The sequence below is a fragment of the Lycorma delicatula genome, chromosome 1 (genome assembly GCF_047948215.1).
Source record: "Lycorma delicatula isolate Av1 chromosome 1, ASM4794821v1, whole genome shotgun sequence".
Classification (NCBI taxonomy): domain Eukaryota; kingdom Metazoa; phylum Arthropoda; class Insecta; order Hemiptera; family Fulgoridae; genus Lycorma; species Lycorma delicatula.
In genome coordinates this window covers 315,273,184-315,284,676 of record NC_134455.1, presented here as the reverse complement: position 1 = coordinate 315,284,676, position 11,493 = coordinate 315,273,184, and the positions used below count along the sequence as shown (strand labels likewise).

General features: G+C 32.6%; 1 long non-coding RNA gene across 1 annotated transcript; it reads left to right on the top strand.

Annotated features, from left to right (window-relative positions):
* The first annotated feature begins 789 nt into the window (after window positions 1-789).
* Window positions 790-9,285, top strand: LOC142318348 (uncharacterized). Its single transcript, XR_012754877.1, has 3 exons — window positions 790-933; window positions 9,039-9,060; window positions 9,218-9,285. It is a non-coding gene; the product is annotated as an uncharacterized LOC142318348 (long non-coding RNA).
* The last annotated feature ends 2,208 nt before the right edge of the window (window positions 9,286-11,493 follow it).

Sequence of the window (11,493 nt, the reverse complement as noted above, 5' to 3'; positions counted from 1 at the left end):
AATATATTTAATGTAAATTTTAAGTGAACATTTTCCTGTACAGACTTACTTTACAAACTCTAAAATAATGAAACTTAAGGAAAACGTAATAGCTATTCACGTGACGTTGATAAACGAATTAATTTACACAGTTAACATAAAATACACGTGTTACAGATACCGAAACTCAGGAACCTGAAACACCGGTTTGGTCTAGTGGTAAACGCGTCTTCCCGAATCAGCTGATATGGAAGTCGAGAGTTCCAGCGTTCGAGTCCTGGTAAAGCCAGTTATTTTTACACGGACTTGAATACTAGATCGTGGATACCGGTGTTCTTTGGTGGTTGGGTTTCAATTAACCACACATCTCAGGTACGGTCGAACTGAGAATGTACAAGACTACACTTTATTCACACTCCTACATATCATCCTCTGAAGTATTATCTAAACGGTAGTTACCGGAGGCTAAACAGGAAAAAGAAAAAGGAACCTGAAACACAAAAATAATCTAAAGATAATATTGTTAATTTATCAGAGGAAATGAAATGTAAGAGGAAGAATTGTACAATAAAAACCGTATTAAATAATGAAATAGTCGTGTATTACTACGATAATAAAGAGGTTAATTGTTATGGATGGAACTACCAGTCTAATTACTTTTGAATAATACATGAATATTTAAATCAATATGCAAATTTTAGGAACTATGTTACACACTTAATCAGCTGACCAAATAAAGTGTAAAACGTTTTTTTTTTTGTTTTTAGATTTTAAACAGCTGTCAATATTAACGGGTGTAAGTAGTGTAAAAGTAAGCATTAGCAGAAATTCAAGGTCATTCAACTGCCCGATGGTCCTAATGCGTGGTGGACTCGTGCGGGAGGTATGTGTGAGGTTAGGCGAATACCCCCAGCGAGGCTATACCATCCAGTCATCGGTAGCGCGAGTACGTGCGTACGTGTTACAGTTTATTCATGATAAAAGAAAATGTAGAAAGCCTACAAACATTGGAGGTGGATAAAACGTAAGTATAATCGCAGTTAATTTCAAAAAGGATCGCATCTTTCAAACGAGGGGGATGGGTACATGTCGGTTATTCGTACCGTTAACAGTAAAAATTCAAACTTATGAAATTTGTGGGACACAGCGTGTCAAATTTGGAAATCGGATCCGAATTTTTGGATACAAAATCTGAAGTACCTCGAAAACGATAGGTCCTAGCGGTTTGAAAAAAATCTTCGATTTCCTTTCGGTAGAGGGGTGATGTGATCTCATTATCAGCTTGATTGGGACCATCGGGATACCCATAGTTATATATATATGGTGCAGTGGGGTGCTCTTATAATATCTTCGCAATCAATCGTCCGGTTTTAAAAATTTAAATGGGGCGTTTGTTAGCACGTTAAGGCTAAATGATGCATCCATCAGGTAAATTCTCGACTGACCAGATCACAATTATCCGGAAATGTTATAACTTCGCAACCAATCGTCCGATTTTCAAAATTCAAATTTTGCAAGAAGGTTGCATGCATCAGGTACACTCTCGATCAACCAGATTACGGTTATTCGGAAATTTATTTATATCTCCGGAACGGTGTGACCGATTTAAAATTCAAACGGATTGGTAATGATTATCAGCCGTAGATTAATACTATGTGTAAACTATCCGTGCTTCGCACTGGTCGTTTGCATCAAACCTACGATTACGAACGAATATTTATATTAGAGCTGACGACCACGCGTGCGCTTTCAGCAATTCCCACAAAACAGCCACACACAACTGGTCGAATTAATCGAATATATTTTCCACATCCAGTGTTCTAAGAAGTAATTGACACTGGTCATAAACAACTAATCGATCATTATTATTAAACATACTCATCTCATCTGATGTTCTAAGAATGACGCACAATAGACGCCTATGAAAGTGCTTGCAACTTGTACGTGTGTACAGAAACGATGCCCACTCGCCAACCTATGAATGCCGACTGAGTTATTTTCGCAATAACATATAAATCCTTAAATAAGATTATTGATAATAATTTATTATTATACTCGTACTATTATTATGCTCAATTGCAAATTCGTTTACATGTAGTTTATATATCGCAACTTTGGCCTGATTTTAGACCAAATCGGAAAATGATTAAAACTGTGATTATTTTTAATCTTGTTGAATATCTTCAGTCTAAATTGGACCGTTACTGAAGTAAACAATTATTCCAATAAGTAAACTTTTAAACCCCAAAAATAATGAACTGACTGGGATCCAACTTAAAATATAAATCTTTTAATCTTTAATTTTCAAGATCGAAAATCCAACTTTCTGGTTTTAATGTAGACAACAGGAAGCCTTTTCAAAAATTTGGGTCCTACAGATCCTAAATTAATAAATGTATTATCTCTTTTCCTAGTTGTAACTGTTATTTAAAATTGCAGCTGTCGAGCAAGATGTGAAATGGGACAAACCAAATTTTAACGCCTATGAAAGTGGCCAAAGCTCTCAAACCGATATTAGATACCCAGCCGATGCAATCACTTTTAAACCGAGCTGCCTTGTCATGCGGGAAAGAGCAACTACACTCTTTGCTCTTCTCTTCTCACTCACTCACTCTTTGCTAACCATTCAGTCGTGTTCGACCCTTGGGGATTCCATAGGCGAATGTTCTCCACGATTGTCGATCATGTACGGCTTCTTTAATCTGCGTAATTACCCTGCTGGTGTCACTTTTGATGGTTTCAAGCCAGCGTGTTCGTGTCGTCCTATTTTTCTTTTTCCACCGAGCATAATCGAAGCTTCTAAGCAATTTGCGCGATGATTTGGTCAAATTATGTTAGTTTAAATCTTGTGATTTTAGCTTAGAGTGAAATTTCCAGTTTTACTTGTTCGAGGACTTATTTGTTTGCAATTCTGGCTGCCCATGGGATACCCAACAGTCTTCGCCATCACTACAACGCAAATGCATTGATTTTCTGAAAGTCCAGCTCTCATAACCGTACATGGTAAATGGAAAGACTATCGCCTGCACGAGTCTGCATTTTATGTCCAATCCGATATCTCCTCTACTTTTCCAAAGCTTCTGCATTAAGCACTGCGGTTGGTCCAAGTACTATACGGCGTTTAATTTCAGATGCCGATTTGCATCGCGGTTGATCTTGGAACCAAGCAAAATGAAATCTTGGACGCATTCAATTTCGTCGCTATTGATTTTTATCTTGACATTGCCATCACCTGCAGTTGTCATTATTTTTGTCTTCTTGATATTGATATTGATACTGGGCCAATTTTTCGCTTTCGTCTTTGATTCTCTGAATTAATTTTTCTAGAGCGGATTTTGTCTCGGCTAATAAATTTCTGCCATCTAGATACCATAAATTATTGATGTCCCTTCCGCCTAATTTTAGCCCAACATCTGACTCCAATTGTGCATTTCCCATAAATATTTCCGCATACAAAATAAAAAGGAAAGGGAAAAGGATGCACCCTTTGCTTCTCCATGATTTTCTTACAATGGCTTCTTGATCAATGTAAAGCGATTTGATTGTGGGAATGAAAGTAGGTGGCATGCCTAATTTCGTTAGGGCCACCCACATAGTGGACGCATATGAATGCATATTTTGCATATTGGACGCAGCCGAATGCTTTGCTATAACCTGTAAAGCAGATTTACAGCTCCTTCTGATGTTCATGAAACTTTTCCGTAATCCTGAGTGATTGCAATGTGATCGCAAGTGCCACGGCTACGCCTGAATCCTGCCTGAACATCAGGCAATTCTGCTTCGACAAATAGTCTCATTCGTTTTTGCATTATTTTCAAACGTATTTTGCGGCATGTAAAATTAAAGCTGTTGTTCGATAATTTGAGCATTCTCTAACATCTCCTTTTTACGGTAATGGGATGAACATTGATCTCTTCCAATCACGGGGCTATGTGCCGGATTCCCAGGTTTTGTGACATTATTTCATTAGAGCAGCTAGTGGTGCTGGATTTAGAAGCTTAACTGAGATGTTATGGATGGCAGGAGATTTATTTTTAGTAAGCTGTTTCAGCGCCCAAGTAACCCCAGATTCCAGAATTGTTATTTCTTGTTCAAAAGAGCCGTCTTGGGGAGTGTTGAGATCATCTTCGCATGTGTATAGTTTCTCGGTATATTGCTTCCATCTGTTCCTTATTGCTTTCTGATCCGTCAAATCTTTCCCGTTACCATCTCTCAATGTGTCTCGGCGAGCAGTAAAAGGCATTCTTATTTTCTTAACGTGTGTAAAGAGATGTGTGGTGTACCCCTTACCAAATTCATGTTCGAGATTTTTGCATAGATTTTTCCAATATGCCTTTATCCTTTCTAGAGGCTCGTTGAAATTTCGCATTTAGACGCCTTACTTCATCACCATTACCATTTGCTTTGGCTAGTCTTCGTTGATCTGCAGTTTTGATGATGTTTTCCGATAGCCATTTTTTCCTTTTCTGCGGTTGTTTTAATGGGACATGCTTTTTTGTTCTATCTATGATTATTGAGCTGATGTCATTCCATAATTCCTTTGATTGACTTTCATCCTTATTAAATAATTCAAAACGATGTTTTATCTCAATCGAATACGCTGCTGGTATTTTTGATACATCAAATTGTTTTGCCGGAAAGTGCTTTTTGATTTTTGCGAACCTGGTTTTTATTTTGGTTATTAGGAGCTCATGATTTGAACCGCAATCTGCACCAGGATACATTTTCGCTGCTGTCACGGAATGTTTTTAGCGTTGAGTGCATAAAATGTAGTCGATTTGATTCCGATGTTTTCCAGTAGCGCTGTCCAAGTATAAAGCGGCCGTATGTGCTGTCTGAACCAAGTGTTTATAATTATCATGCTGTTTTCCAAGCAGAACTGAACCAGGCGATCACCTGGCTCATTCCTTTCACCTAGTTCAAACGGCTCGACAACACTTGATTTCCGTTGACTGGCCACCTTGGCACTGAAAACTCCAATGATGTAGAGAATATCCCGTTTTGCATTGCAATGGCATTTGTTTTGCATTGCAATGACCGTTTTGATTTGCAATGGAATTTTGCAGGTCAGCGTAAAATTCCCCTAGAACACCTTCTAAGGCATCTGTTGTCGCGGCTTAGGCCACGATGACAGTAACATTCAGCAGTCTTTCGCTTATTGGACGGGCACGATGCGTTCGTTCAATATTCTAAATCTTTCTACTCCTCCAAAGGTGTTATTACTACGAAGTATTGTATAGCTACGAAAGCTACCCTGTTTCTTCGAATGGTATGATGGCCGGAGTAATAAATGGTAAAATTGTCCGATTGAAAATATCCGCTACCAGTCCAATGAAGTTCTGTAATTCCGAGAATATCAATATCTATTCTTTTCATTAACCCACCAAGCTGGTCTAGTGGTGAACTCGCAATTGTAAATCAGTTGATTTCTAAGTCGAGCGTTCTAAGGTCCAAATCCTAGTAAAGGCAGTTACTTTTATAGATTTGAATACTAGACCGTGGATATCGCTGTTCTTTGGTGGTTGGGTTTCAATTAATCACACATCTCAGGAATGGTTGAACTGAAACTGTACAAGAATAAACTTTGTTTACGTTCATACACATCATCCTCATTCATCCTCTGTAGTAATACCTTACGATGGTTCCGGAGGTTAAACAGAGAAAAAAGAGAGTAGTCATTCCATTTCAGTTTTTCCGATGTTCATATCTCGAAGTTCCATGTTGCTATTTTGTGATTGTCTATGGAGCGCAGGCTAGGTCTTTCACTTCTAGATGCATAAGCAACTGGAATTGCGCCAGCCACGTCATAATGTCCACATCTACTGGCTGTCCGGCCATTGCTCATCCCTAGTCGCAGTTTGAGGTACTAGAGGACCTCGGATGCCCGCTAACCCAGAGTCCCAACAATGGACAGCATGTCTGAACTTTCGTTTTGATGTTTTTCCATTGGAATTTTTCTGGCAGGTTTTACTGGTCGTCTGCCATCGCCTTCCCAACCCTCTTCCTTTATCCTGGCTTGGGACAGGCTGCGGAGCTACCACAGATGGAGCCGCCAATGCTACCAAAAGTTAGTTACCTAGTACTAGCAGCACCGACCATTCTACCCGCGGCAACTCCACAGGCGAAGTTGTGGTATATATGTACTCAGAAGATAAAAAAATAATCGGAGTCAGAAGATAAAAATGTAATAATTTTTTTTAATTACAGTGAACGTTCAAAAAATATTCTTGCGTTTTAATACTTTTGTTAGTTATGTAAATTTAATTTGCTTTTAAAATAAACAATTCGTGGTTTTATTAGTTTTTTTTATTATTGTATTGAAACATACTCCCCCACTCCCTTCATCATCTCATTAACAGAACAGAACAGGATAAGATTCAAAAGCTTTCTAAAATTTTTAATTTAAAAAAAAGCTATTGAATTTATCAATTTAAATATTATGTTTACTGTTGAGTAGAAGATTTTTTTTTCATTTCTTACATATCTTTACAAAATTATTTAAGAAACAATCATTCTTTATTTGAACCATTTCTAAGTGTCGGCTGCATATTAAAAAGTAATTGTGATTCAAAAGGTTCATATTGATGTATAAAAATACAGTTCTGAAAGAATGCTAAATAAGGGATAGATACATTCATATAAACATGTACGTTAAACAAATTAGGTACCTAAAAAAGTTTCTATTTCATAAAAAATTATTTATTTTTATTTAATTGTATGTTAAAATATAATTTTAAATTTTAATTATCGCAAGATTTACACAATTTACACTACTGATACTAACAGGCGGTTATGACATTATGATCAGGAAATGAAAAAAAATACAATAATACGTTATGTAAATGCCTTTCACAGAGTTTTGAGCGGAATAATAGAAATTTAGTAGTGTAGAATTTGATATTCTATACTTATTAGAAAAGTTCATATTATCACATTTTCTTATTAGAAAAGTTTTTATAATAAAACGAGATGTTTCATGATTGTATACTAAATATTTTACGTACATTTTAAAGTAATTTTCTTTCATTAAATTTTCGTAAATAATTAGTTCTTCAGTGTTTAAAAGCATAACATACTTTTACATTCTGTAACAATCAGATCTTGTTTTAAACATATTATATTTACCCTCTGCCAGATATTTTCAACAATATTTTTCATTACTCCACTTTATTTAGCTAATATTTTTACTTTCCTGACGTCATAGCTCTAGAGATATGCTGAAAGAAGGAAGACATAGTAATCGGTCAAAAAATGGGGTATTGGTTTTTTTCATTTCTTGAGGTTTCATGACCCAGAGACCCCTAAAAAAAGTGGGGGATAATGTTTCTACGTATATACGTGTTTTAGCGTGTTTAAAGCGTAATAACTTTTGACTGGATAAAACGATTTTGATGAAATTTTACACAGAATCTCATGTATGTGGGACAATTTATTGATAAAAATTTAGGGGTAATATCTCTAGCGGGTGGGGTAGGTAGTTCGTTTGGGGTCAATTTTCTTATAATTTTGCAAACATAACCCCACTTTACATTAAGCTCAGTACATGAGTGTATGCTTGCTTATCTTACCATTTTTTAAAAGAATTTGCCCCAAAATTCCCTTGTTCCCCAAAAATCGAAAAAAGTTATCTTTTTATTTATTGTATATTGTTTAATAGAATTTTTTTATGTCTTCCTAGGAATGTTGTGCAAGTGATCCAAAAAGTTTTTTTGCGGTAATATTGAAGGGCGGAGCCAATTAAGATTAAACGATTTTTTGAATTTTTAATAACTATTTTGGAGTATTTAAATTTTAGTAATATTAGAATAAAATTTCATCACCCACCCACAAAAACGGAATTTAGGTAACGTTTTTACTGGTTGTACATTTTTTAGTGTAATTTTTTTTTAGTTTTTTCCATTTAACATACCAAACGTAGAAAAATTTTTAAAAAATGTTCGAAGGTGATACTGGAGAATATTTTTTATATTAAAAAATTTTTTTTTTTGTTTAATTACACATGTAATGATAATTTTACAATAAAACTTTATATAAATTACCCCATCCCAAAAAATGTGTTAAGTGAGATTTTCATGTATAGTTATTTTTCCACTATATTCCAATAAATAACCAATGCCAGGAAAGTATTACAACTTTGTTGTCAGGTTTTTTCACATCTTCTTTACAATGTCCTTTCCTTGTAAATTACTGCTTGAATATAACAAATCTACTCCTTTTGGTAAACATAGACAACTATTTTAATATTAATTACACCATTTTTTACTGTTTTCTTAAATTTTTTTTAATTTTTATTTCATTACCTTTATTTCACTCTTATTTACTTAAAACTAAATTTTTTTAATATCAATGAATCCGTCTCAATCAGTATTTCTTGTAAGTTATTTCAAACTTCAATTAAACGATTTATTCATTAGCCCATCTTAATTAATTTTTCTCCTTGGGTAATTAGTCCGCTTTTTAAACTTTTCTTTTAAATCTTTCTTTGCGTCTTCGCTGTATAAGTTGAAAAGCAAAGGAGTACAATAATTCCTTCTCTCACTAATCTCTGTATTTGCTTTTCTTAATTTAAACGTATCTACCAGATTCTTGTACAGATTATAAATAACTTTTCTTTGTATAATTCAAACTTTATTCCTTAAAATTTTAAAGAAGTCCATATAATCTTAAGATTTAAGAACTTAGGACAATCAATACAATAGAACGGTTGTAAGCTTATGTTAAATTTTCCTTTTAGAAATGTATTTGAGAATAGTTCTATAATCTCATTGTACAGTTTTTGTGTAATATCTATAGGCTAACTTTTCTTATTATTTATACGAAGTAGAATTCGTTTGACAAACTCTTGTTAATTCATTTTTGCGTCTTATAAATCCATTTTTGCATAAACTTTTGAAATTTCTTAATTCCAGTTAAAGAGATTAAAAGTTTTATTAGTTATATATTACAAAAAAATATTTTATAGATAATATTAGTGATAGATAGTAAAGTATAAATTTTATTAATTTATTAGTATTATACAGCAAAATAAATAAATAATAATAATGCTCTGTATTTTACAGGTTACTGGAAAAATAGAAAGAGGTAAGGTAAAATTTATATTTAAAAATAGTATTTTAAGTTATTAGGTTAAAATAATTTTAGTTAAGTCAATCAATAAAACATAGGATTATAAAAAAGTACTTTCGGTACCTTTACTAAATTTAAATTTAAATTTGTCTTTAATTTTCCTTTTTTCTAGACGTCAACAAAAAGGAGAGGGTTTTAAAGAACCATATATTTTTTTTAATAAATAAATGGAATGCTTTCAAAGATTCTTTTTTTATTTTTTAAATTCCTACACTGGTCGAATTTTTCCAGTAACTTAGTGAAAAATTATTTTTAATAAAAAATTACATTGTCTTCATAGATAATTAGAAATTTTTTTTTTCATTTTGTTTTCTTGTTTGTTTAATCTTTATCATTGCTTAGAATTGGATTTTCACTGCGTAATAATTTAAAGACAACATGATAATGGATACTACGTATAAAGTATTTCTTCTCGTTTACTAGGGTAAAATAATAATACATATATGCCATTCCAAGAGCCTAGCTTACATTCATTCATTTCTCTACATTATTTTCATATTTTTAGCAAGACGTTACTTTTCTTTACGATCCTTTGGAAGATCTTTTTAATTTGGGCTAAAGTTAAAATTTCTTTAATAAGTTAAGTGTAAGTTAAACGCTATACAGATTAACGGGTTAAAGTAAGCATTTTTAATTTGGCAATGACTTCTGCTAAAAGTCGAAGTTTAAAAAAAAAATTGAAAGTGTGTTAATTTTTAATGAGTGTAGTTTTTAAGTTTTGTTTTTTAAAGTTTAATATAAAACCATGTTAAAACTTGTGATAAGTAACATAATTTAAAAGTTAAAAAAAAAAATCTTTTGTAAAGCATATTAAAAAAAATTACGTCTTATTAATCACTAGTAAGGAATGTAAGTAATATTTCAATGGGCGATATTACAGAAAATGGACCACAAATATTACTTAACTACTGTATATACGTCAAAATAATGTCTTACCAACCAGTAATAAAATCAATTAATTTGACAGAAAAGTTTTCTGTCTTGTTTTGTTTTTGTTTTTTTAATTTAAAAAAAAAAATATCTTATTTAATTTACTGTCGTACTTTTTACACGAATTTATTTATAAATTAATACCTTACACAATTTTTATCAAATTCTTACTTTTTTCCGCTTTTTTTAATAATATTGCAAAGGGATTATTCAAAAACCATTCAACATGACATTAAATTTTAAGTTATTGTAGATTTGGTGAGAAACTATTTAATTTTTATAGATAATGTAATTTCTTGAAATATTTTCATATAATCCCGGTACGTAATACATTGAAGTTAAATAAAGTTCCCTTTTTCTTGCTTATTAGTAGTATATTATTTTTAAAATTATGTTATTTTTGGATTTTACTTTCGTAGACAACTGTATTTCTGGAATAAGCGTTATAGTTTTGCTGGAGTGGGTATTACTTATTATACTGAGTGATTCACAAAGAATGTAATAAAATTTCAGGACATGTTCTACTGGTGAAAATAACGACGAAAGGTCATACGAACATAGATTCGGAAACACCTCGTTAGAGACTATCGGCTAACGAACGAAAGATTTCGCCTTTATTTATACGCCTTCGGTAAAATTAAGCCAGACTGTAATTCATGGGATCCAAATTAAGGAGTTCATTTAGTGATTTTTTATGAAATCTAACAAGAAAAAGTTTTAAAAATTAGGTATCACAGCTGTATTTTTAATAGTTTTTGAGAAATCTAAAGTAAAAGACAAAAGATTGAGAACGAAAAACACACTATTTATGTTTGGCATAAAATAACATTGTTAAATAGTTAATAAACATATAAATGTTTTAAACAAAACTTGTAGAAAATTTGATTCTGAATAAAATGGTTTAAATTAACTTTACAGAGGCAAAATAGAAAGTAAATATTTTACGTTTATTAATAGTTTATTAAAAAAAAAAAAAAGTAGCAGATTTTAACTAGGTAATAAGCGAACATAATTTTCTATATTATCATACCGTAGAATTAAGTAGATTCGAAAAATAACGAATAAAAATACAAAGAACAAGATTAACTTATAAAATATTAAATAAACTGATGAAAATATCCTCTGTCTCAGTGGATACAGCACTCTGACCGACAATGTTTTTCACGGCTTTCCGTACTTGAACAGGGTTGTTTTGTATTAGTTGTAACGCACTAAGAATTTTAATTATTAACGCAAAAGCGTTAATAATTAAAATTCAAAAAATATTAATATTTTTACGTGTAATATTTTTTGTAATACAAAAAATATTACACGTTTGTTCATATACTAATGAATTCAAGCGACTCCATAGGTAGTAGTCCAGATATTTGTTACATATATCGTGGTGCAGACCATTCAGTTCTGGTCTGCCACACAATATATGCATGTGCAGACCAATATGTGTGCGCATGCGCGCGT